Source organism: Aptenodytes forsteri, unplaced genomic scaffold, assembly GCF_000699145.1.
Source record: "Aptenodytes forsteri isolate BGI_AS27 unplaced genomic scaffold, ASM69914v1 Scaffold224, whole genome shotgun sequence".
Taxonomy (NCBI): Eukaryota; Metazoa; Chordata; class Aves; order Sphenisciformes; family Spheniscidae; genus Aptenodytes; species Aptenodytes forsteri.
In genome coordinates, this window is record NW_008794879.1 from 744,378 (window position 1) to 751,330 (window position 6,953).

At 37.6% G+C, this 6,953-nt stretch overlaps 1 pseudogene; it reads right to left on the bottom strand.

Annotated features, from left to right (window-relative positions):
* Positions 1–6,953, bottom strand: part of LOC103895141 — a 60,013-nt pseudogene that overhangs the window by 5,036 nt on the left and 48,024 nt on the right.

The following is a 6,953-nucleotide window of genomic DNA, read 5'->3' on the forward strand; positions in this document are numbered from 1 at the left end:
ACAGCCTCTAAAGCTGGGACAACTTCATCCCAGTTTCTCTGAGTATCTTTAGCTATTGCTTGAGTCTCTTCTGCTTTCACTTTAGCAATAGCTTCATCTTCCTGAACAACACAACACACCTGAAATTAAATATGCAGTCAAGACTTTTCAAAATGAAGTATTTTTTAAAAGAGTTTGTTCTTCACTGTTAATGTTCACTACTCCACTTAGAGTGTACAGAGAGAGATAGGAAACAGTTATTACTTTCTTCCACATGCACAGCAGCAGCCACTGGAGACTTAGAAATATAGAACCATAGAACAGCCCAGGTTGGAAGGGACCTCTAAAGATCATCTGGTCCAACCTTTCAAGGGAAAGGGAGCCTAGATGACATTATCTAGCACCCCATCCAGTCGCATCTTGACTCTACCACATCCCTGGGGAGGTTGTTCCAGTGATTAATTGTTCTCACTGTGAAAAATATCTTTCTTATATCAAGATGAAACCTCTCCTGGTGCAACTTGCGCCTGTTGCCCCTTGCCTTCTCCATGTGGTGCTTTGTGAAGAGACAATCCCCTTTGTAGCCACCCATTAAGTACTGAAAAACTGACATGAGGATTAGGATAGAATGCTGTTATTTTGCAGCATTAGCAGCTCTCATGCTTGTTAGCTGGTGGGAAATATCAAAAGAAAATTTTGTTGTACACTTTATGTGAGCATGTGTCCATGCATATAAGACCATGGAAATAGAAGAGAACAGTATTACACAAAACAAAAAAGGTGCAGGTTATGAATTTCAGAATAATATTAGCAAGATGAGAATATTTAGTGGTTATATGCTGGACAATGTAAAAGAATGACCCTTAGCTGATCTTGCAACTTTCTCCTATGTGTCCTTTTTCATATTCAGCCTGACTCAACACAGGTGAATTTCCTCAAGCTTGGGGACAGCCAGTCAAATCCCCACTACACAGACACATTGAAAAAAAAGATGTAGGTAAGGGCTAGTTGAAAAAAAAAAAACCAAAACAAACCCCCCAAAACTATGGATTTTTTAAAAACAAATCTACATATTGTAAATAGCTTTTCCTTGTTGTAAATTATTTCTTGTTGAGGATTTTTCTGGTTATTCCCAAACCCACAGAGGCTAGCAGGTAGCAACTTGGGCTGAATGCAAGAAGAGGCACATACAAGAAAGCTACAGGATCCTTTACAGAAGAAAATTCCTCTACTTTGTTTTTCAATATATAACAATTATATACGCTTATCTTGATATTTTTATCTTGCTAATGAATAATCTATACAATATCACTTCAAATGATCTTGTTCTTTTAAGTGTCTGTGGAGTTCTGCCACCACTGCACATTGCAGCTAAGATTTTAATGAGCTTAAATGTCCTGGCTAGAATTCACCCCACTGTCCCCAACATAACAACTACAAAGGATATGCAGGCCAAGCCAAGTCCTGTGTACCTCACTGCCTGTTATGCTCCAACAGCATTTATTTACTGGCAACCCCAGTAAAGAACACATATTGAAGATAATGTGAAATTTTTTTGAAAGCAGCATTCTGAAATCTGTCATCCTTTCACAGGAACAGTCATGCTGATGAAAACAGCAGCACAGAGAGGTGATATGGTATCTAGCTGCCTTTCCCTCCCAGACTCCCATGCCAATGCTTACTCTTGTATTGTTGACTTTCTCTTCTACTATGTCACATAAAGAAAAACATATTACCTAGAATTACTGATCCTTAAATATAAAATTTCAGCTGTTAGTTATTGAGCAGTAATATGTTATCTCATAAATAAATAATACAAGACAATTCTTTGTACCTGATCAGCATTTTCTTGATCCACCATTAGTTTTTCCATCACAGTTTCAACATGTACTGATTTCTCTTTGAGGACTGTCTTTAAAGCTGAGAGATTTAATTTCATTTTATATGCAAGCTGTTTTTTTCCAATAATTTGGATGAACAACTGTTCACAGCCCTGTTCCTGAAATATAAGAAACTTATGAGTGAAAATACTTCAAAAACTTCAGATTTTTTCCAGTTGCTGGTCCCAAATATGTTGAAATTTATTTTTGTAACCTTACCAGCTACACTCAGTTGCATTGTATGTAATAATTTCTGATTTCTGTAATAGCCTGCTATTGTAAAGCTCAGATTTATTTAATAGTTTTAATTGGCAAATGGACATCATAATATATTTATTTTAGTATTCATTAAATGTTTTGTCATGAGTGATACTAGACATATCTTCATGTGAGGTTAAAAAAGTGAAAATTGGATTCATTTGGAATTAGAACTCTCATTTGGAATTAGAACTTCTGCTCTAGCATTGTACTTTGAGTTTTACAAAATAACACAAATATAACAGGAAACAAAATGGGTATTATTTTTCTACTTTTATTTGCTGATGAAGAAAAAAGATATGTCACGTAACTACTTTACAAAACTCTTGTCATAATTGTTGATGTATTATTTATGGTACATCCTTCCAAACTGCAGCAAAGCAATTGAAGAACAGTACAAAGCTGGAGAGAAAGCAAACAGAGAATTATATTCAGAAAAATTACACGTACAATAATTTTCTTTTCTTTTTCTCCACCAATATTCTCAAGTAGAGCTTGATTAATTCTAAATATGAAGTGGATGTTGTATAATATTGTAGTCAGAGCTCTGCATAAAATCCAGCTGCCATTTCAGTCACACTCATATGGATATCCACATATTATGAATTGTTTCTCTTTCATATAATCACTTCCAAGATCAACATTCAACAAAAATGTCCTTGATACAGAAAGAAGTGCTTCTCTTGGCGACTGCGGGGAGGAAAAATGATCTCAAGAGCAGCTTCTCATGTGCATAAGCTCAAATAATATTTGGGTTTCATGAAAGGTCCTAAAGAGGGCAAAATTCAGAATGCAAAATACTACTGTCAGAGAAAACCAGGGTTTGGGGTTTTTTTGAGACATTCTTATTAATCAGCTTGCAAGAAATCAGTAAGTTAAAAATATGATGGCTGACATCTTGGGACCAAATACTTATTTATTCTGTTATTAACACAAGTATGTACATATAATTGATGTTGTTTGCTATTTGGACACCACAAACATTGCTTGATCGCAGTAACCACAAATCCGCAAGAACCAATCTATTGTGCAGCGGACCTCAAGGGGTGGAAACATTTGACATCATTGTGCATGAAAGGTCTCTCCTACAGGACTCACACACAGAACAAATAAACTGGATTAGGAAAGAATTGAAATATCTGTTCAAAAGCAAGTAGAAATGTCCACAGTCAAAATAGGGTGGTAATAATTAGATTATCTACTCAGATGAAATCTTGTCCAGTCATTTACTGCAAGGAGCAATCGAATGTTGGCTTATTGTCTAACAAGTTGTTTTCCATTGTAAGCATTTACAATTTGCCTTAGAAGCCACAAGTGAATGAATAGTTAAAAAACCCCCTGTATTATTCATTGCTTAATTCACAAAAATTGTGCAGAGTAAACTCTCAGCTGGCAATATTTGATCATGATTTTTCATATCCAGAAGATAATTGTCACCACTTGTTGACAGACAAAGACAGGAATGACACGTAAAGTAGTTCTATAGTTCTTTCATATTAAAAATAATAGGTGAAAAGAAAACATCAGCTGCACACTTCCTATCATGACTGAGATAGCCATGGCAAGTTTCTTCTAATATTGTATGCTTGGTAGAATGTCATAACCATGAAAAGTACAACTGACCACCTCTGAGAGAATACTCATCTCCTTCCAAACTTCAGTGAGCACAGATTTTTTAATAACTCAATTTTCTCTTCTCTGAGTGATTATTTAGACACGGCAAAACATCTTATATGATTTCTATACAGGACAAACAAAAACTTTCATCTCCACTACAAATGTGCTCTGTCAAAAATGGCCTTGGTTCTCAATCTGTACCAATAATTCATTCTACAAAAACAAAGTAACTGAAGAATCCTGTCTTTCCCTTCAAGTATTTTTAAAGAAAGGTGTGGAAAGTACTTCTGGAATGAACTATTCTTGTGGAATGTTGTGCCTTATAATAATAATGTGCATTCACAGGAAAAAAATCATACTTGGAGCAATATCATGGAGGACCAGACATCAGAAGTAGAAACATCTTTTTGCATGAACTCAGGAACTGATCTAACAATTCTTTTAGTAAGACAGACATTCGCACAGACATTCCTATATGCATTAATGATCTAACAGAGTTTTAATTATCAGTGACCATAATTCTGATATTTCTATATGTGTTTATTGGTATATTTACAATTTATATTAAGAGCAGAATTTAGTTGATGGTTTAAGCTCTAGCCCCACTTGTTAAAATCCCAGTTAAACCCTAGTTTAAATCCTCAGTTCTCTGGATCCTGGATTTAAAGACCTTTGGTTTCACAGTCTGCCACAACAAAAAAAGAAAGGCCTTCTAGAACTTCCCATCTGGCTTATATCAGGTATTTCTCACAGGACAGGATGAATCTTCCTCTGGAATGTATTTTTTCTCTTGACTGATTATGAGATGGTAATATAGAGGGGAGACAGGTATTTCTTATCTGGACATCTAATTTTAGATGAGGTGAATCTCACCAAAATGCCTGGCATGTAGCCTGGCTCACATCCACAATCTGCCCACACTCAGAAATTGTTACCAAAAGGAAATAATTAATAATTGGCTCTGATATGGAAAAAAAGATTACAGGTTATATTTCCAAAAGCATTACAATCAAAAACCTCAACTGAAGAAAGAGAACAAGTGTACGGTTCCATTTCCATTATTACTGGAACTGTACTGTATTAAATCAAGCAGCAATATGCATTTCAACCTGATCAGCCCTGTGCCAGTGGTTGTATGATACAGAGTTTATATGCAAAGGTTGTCAGCCTCAGTGTACAAAGTGAACTCATTTAAACATTTTGAAATGTTGAAATGTTTGAATTAGCAGAGGAAATTTATACCAGTCTACTGCATTTCAGTGCATCGCCGTGGTATTTTTTATTTTGTAGTATACGCTATAAAGTTCCCGCTGTGAAGGAAAGCCTCACAAAATAGGAAATGGACGGTTCACACTGAGGATTTCAACCAGCCTAGTCTCTTGAATATTAAATGAGAGAACAGATCGTAGCATACTTATGTGATGCTTCTGCTTTTAGTCCGAGGGTTTGACTAGTTTTTTGGTTTAAGCATGGGAAAAAAGGTTTTAAACATGAAGACCAACAAAGTTGGTAATGAGGTCCTCATTCTTCCTCCAAACATTTTCCTGACATTTAAACCCCCAGAAGAGGAAACAAATATGTTCATGGGGAGGATGCACACTTAATCTGGTTTATCAAAGTAAAAGATATTTCTTTGCTAAATAATGATTTGGGAGCTTAATTCCACACAAAATGGTGACATGAATCAAGCTTGTCTAATCATTTTAGTATCCTTCAATGTGACATTTCCTAATAAATCTCCTTGTACAGGTCAGTTTCCTTTAAAGAAAAGTACTTTGATTCAGAACTTTTTCCTTTTGGATTTAAGGAGAAATTATATTGAACTTTGTTTAATCCAAAGGTTGTTTTCTATCTTCTCTGCTCTTCAAAATACACCATTGTTGTGGAGTTTCCAGGAGAAAATTCTTGAGAAGGCTGAAGAAAAAGGAGAAACATGTGGAGAAGCAGATTGTAGCTTATCAGCTTTGCTTCAGTATCCTTGAGATGTGGCCATTTTTAGCTACTTCCCTATGTTTCTTAACAATCTTTCTATTGCAAAGCCTGCCTTGACAAAATTAGCAATACTTCATGCCTTAGTAGGTCCAGATTTCTACACCATTTTTCCACACACAAGTTTCCCCTCACTGTCTCTGCATGCCTTTTCCTGGGGATGCTGCCTGTCCTTGAATCCACTGGTAAGGGGTTAAGATGTCTAGATCTCACTGACTCCATCCAGATTAACTCAGGTGTCTCTGCAACATGCGCTTTTGTGTCCAGAGAATCAAGAAATGTGTTGTTAGATTCACAGAGTGACCCTTCACTTAACATTTATCAGGCAGAGATCATTATCTTGACTTCTTTTGTTTCATTTTACCTCACCAGCTGAGAGCTCTTCTGTATAAAAAGCAGTTACTAGTTTTTTGTTTTGTTCCCTCCAACTTTTTAAAGTAGCATCTCTGGTCATTCAGTGCCAATCTATGCACATTTAAGTTGGCTGTTGCTCAGTGTGTGATTAGTGTAGTTTGTTCCCAGAGGGCCATTGAGAAAAGCTGGAAAGTCCCTGAAGTTTACATTTGGTTAAGCTGCCATCAGTAGCCAACATTTTTGGAGAATTTACAATATTTTAGGGATGAGACCTATGCTGTACCCTTGAAAGATTAGGCTCTGGAGAATAATCATTAGAAAAGTAAAACATTGCCTTTAGTACAACATTTGACCAAGATCATGACTTTCCAGTTCCAAACTTCTTTTGCATCAGAAGGGCGTGGCGCGGCAGTTTGTGTGGCAGTTCATGCAGGCAGGGCGTGCAGGGAAGGCGAGCAGGTGGGGGTGCAGATCCCCTCCTGGCTCTAGAGGCCAACTCAATTAGTAATCGTCAGCTTCCGAGAAGAGGACCAGCTATGGTTTCCACTCAGCTGAAAGCTGTCGCCAGAAGGAATGTGGGCGACCCAGAGGAGCTCACGCGCAAGCATACAGCTGTCCAGGTCTCTGGCTGCAGGGAGTGCCTGAGCCTGTCAGTTGTACCGGAGGGCAGCACAGACACCACCTGTGTGCACTGTGACCAGGTGGATGATCTGCTTGGCCTGGTGGCAGAGCTGAAGGAGGAAGTGGAAAGGTTGAGGAGTATCCGGGAGTGTGAGAGGGAGATAGATTTGTGGAGCCGCACCCTGCCGTCCCTGAGGCAAAGGCAGCAGATGGAGGCTCCATGAGAAGCAGAGGATCCCCTGCCTTCTTGCCACC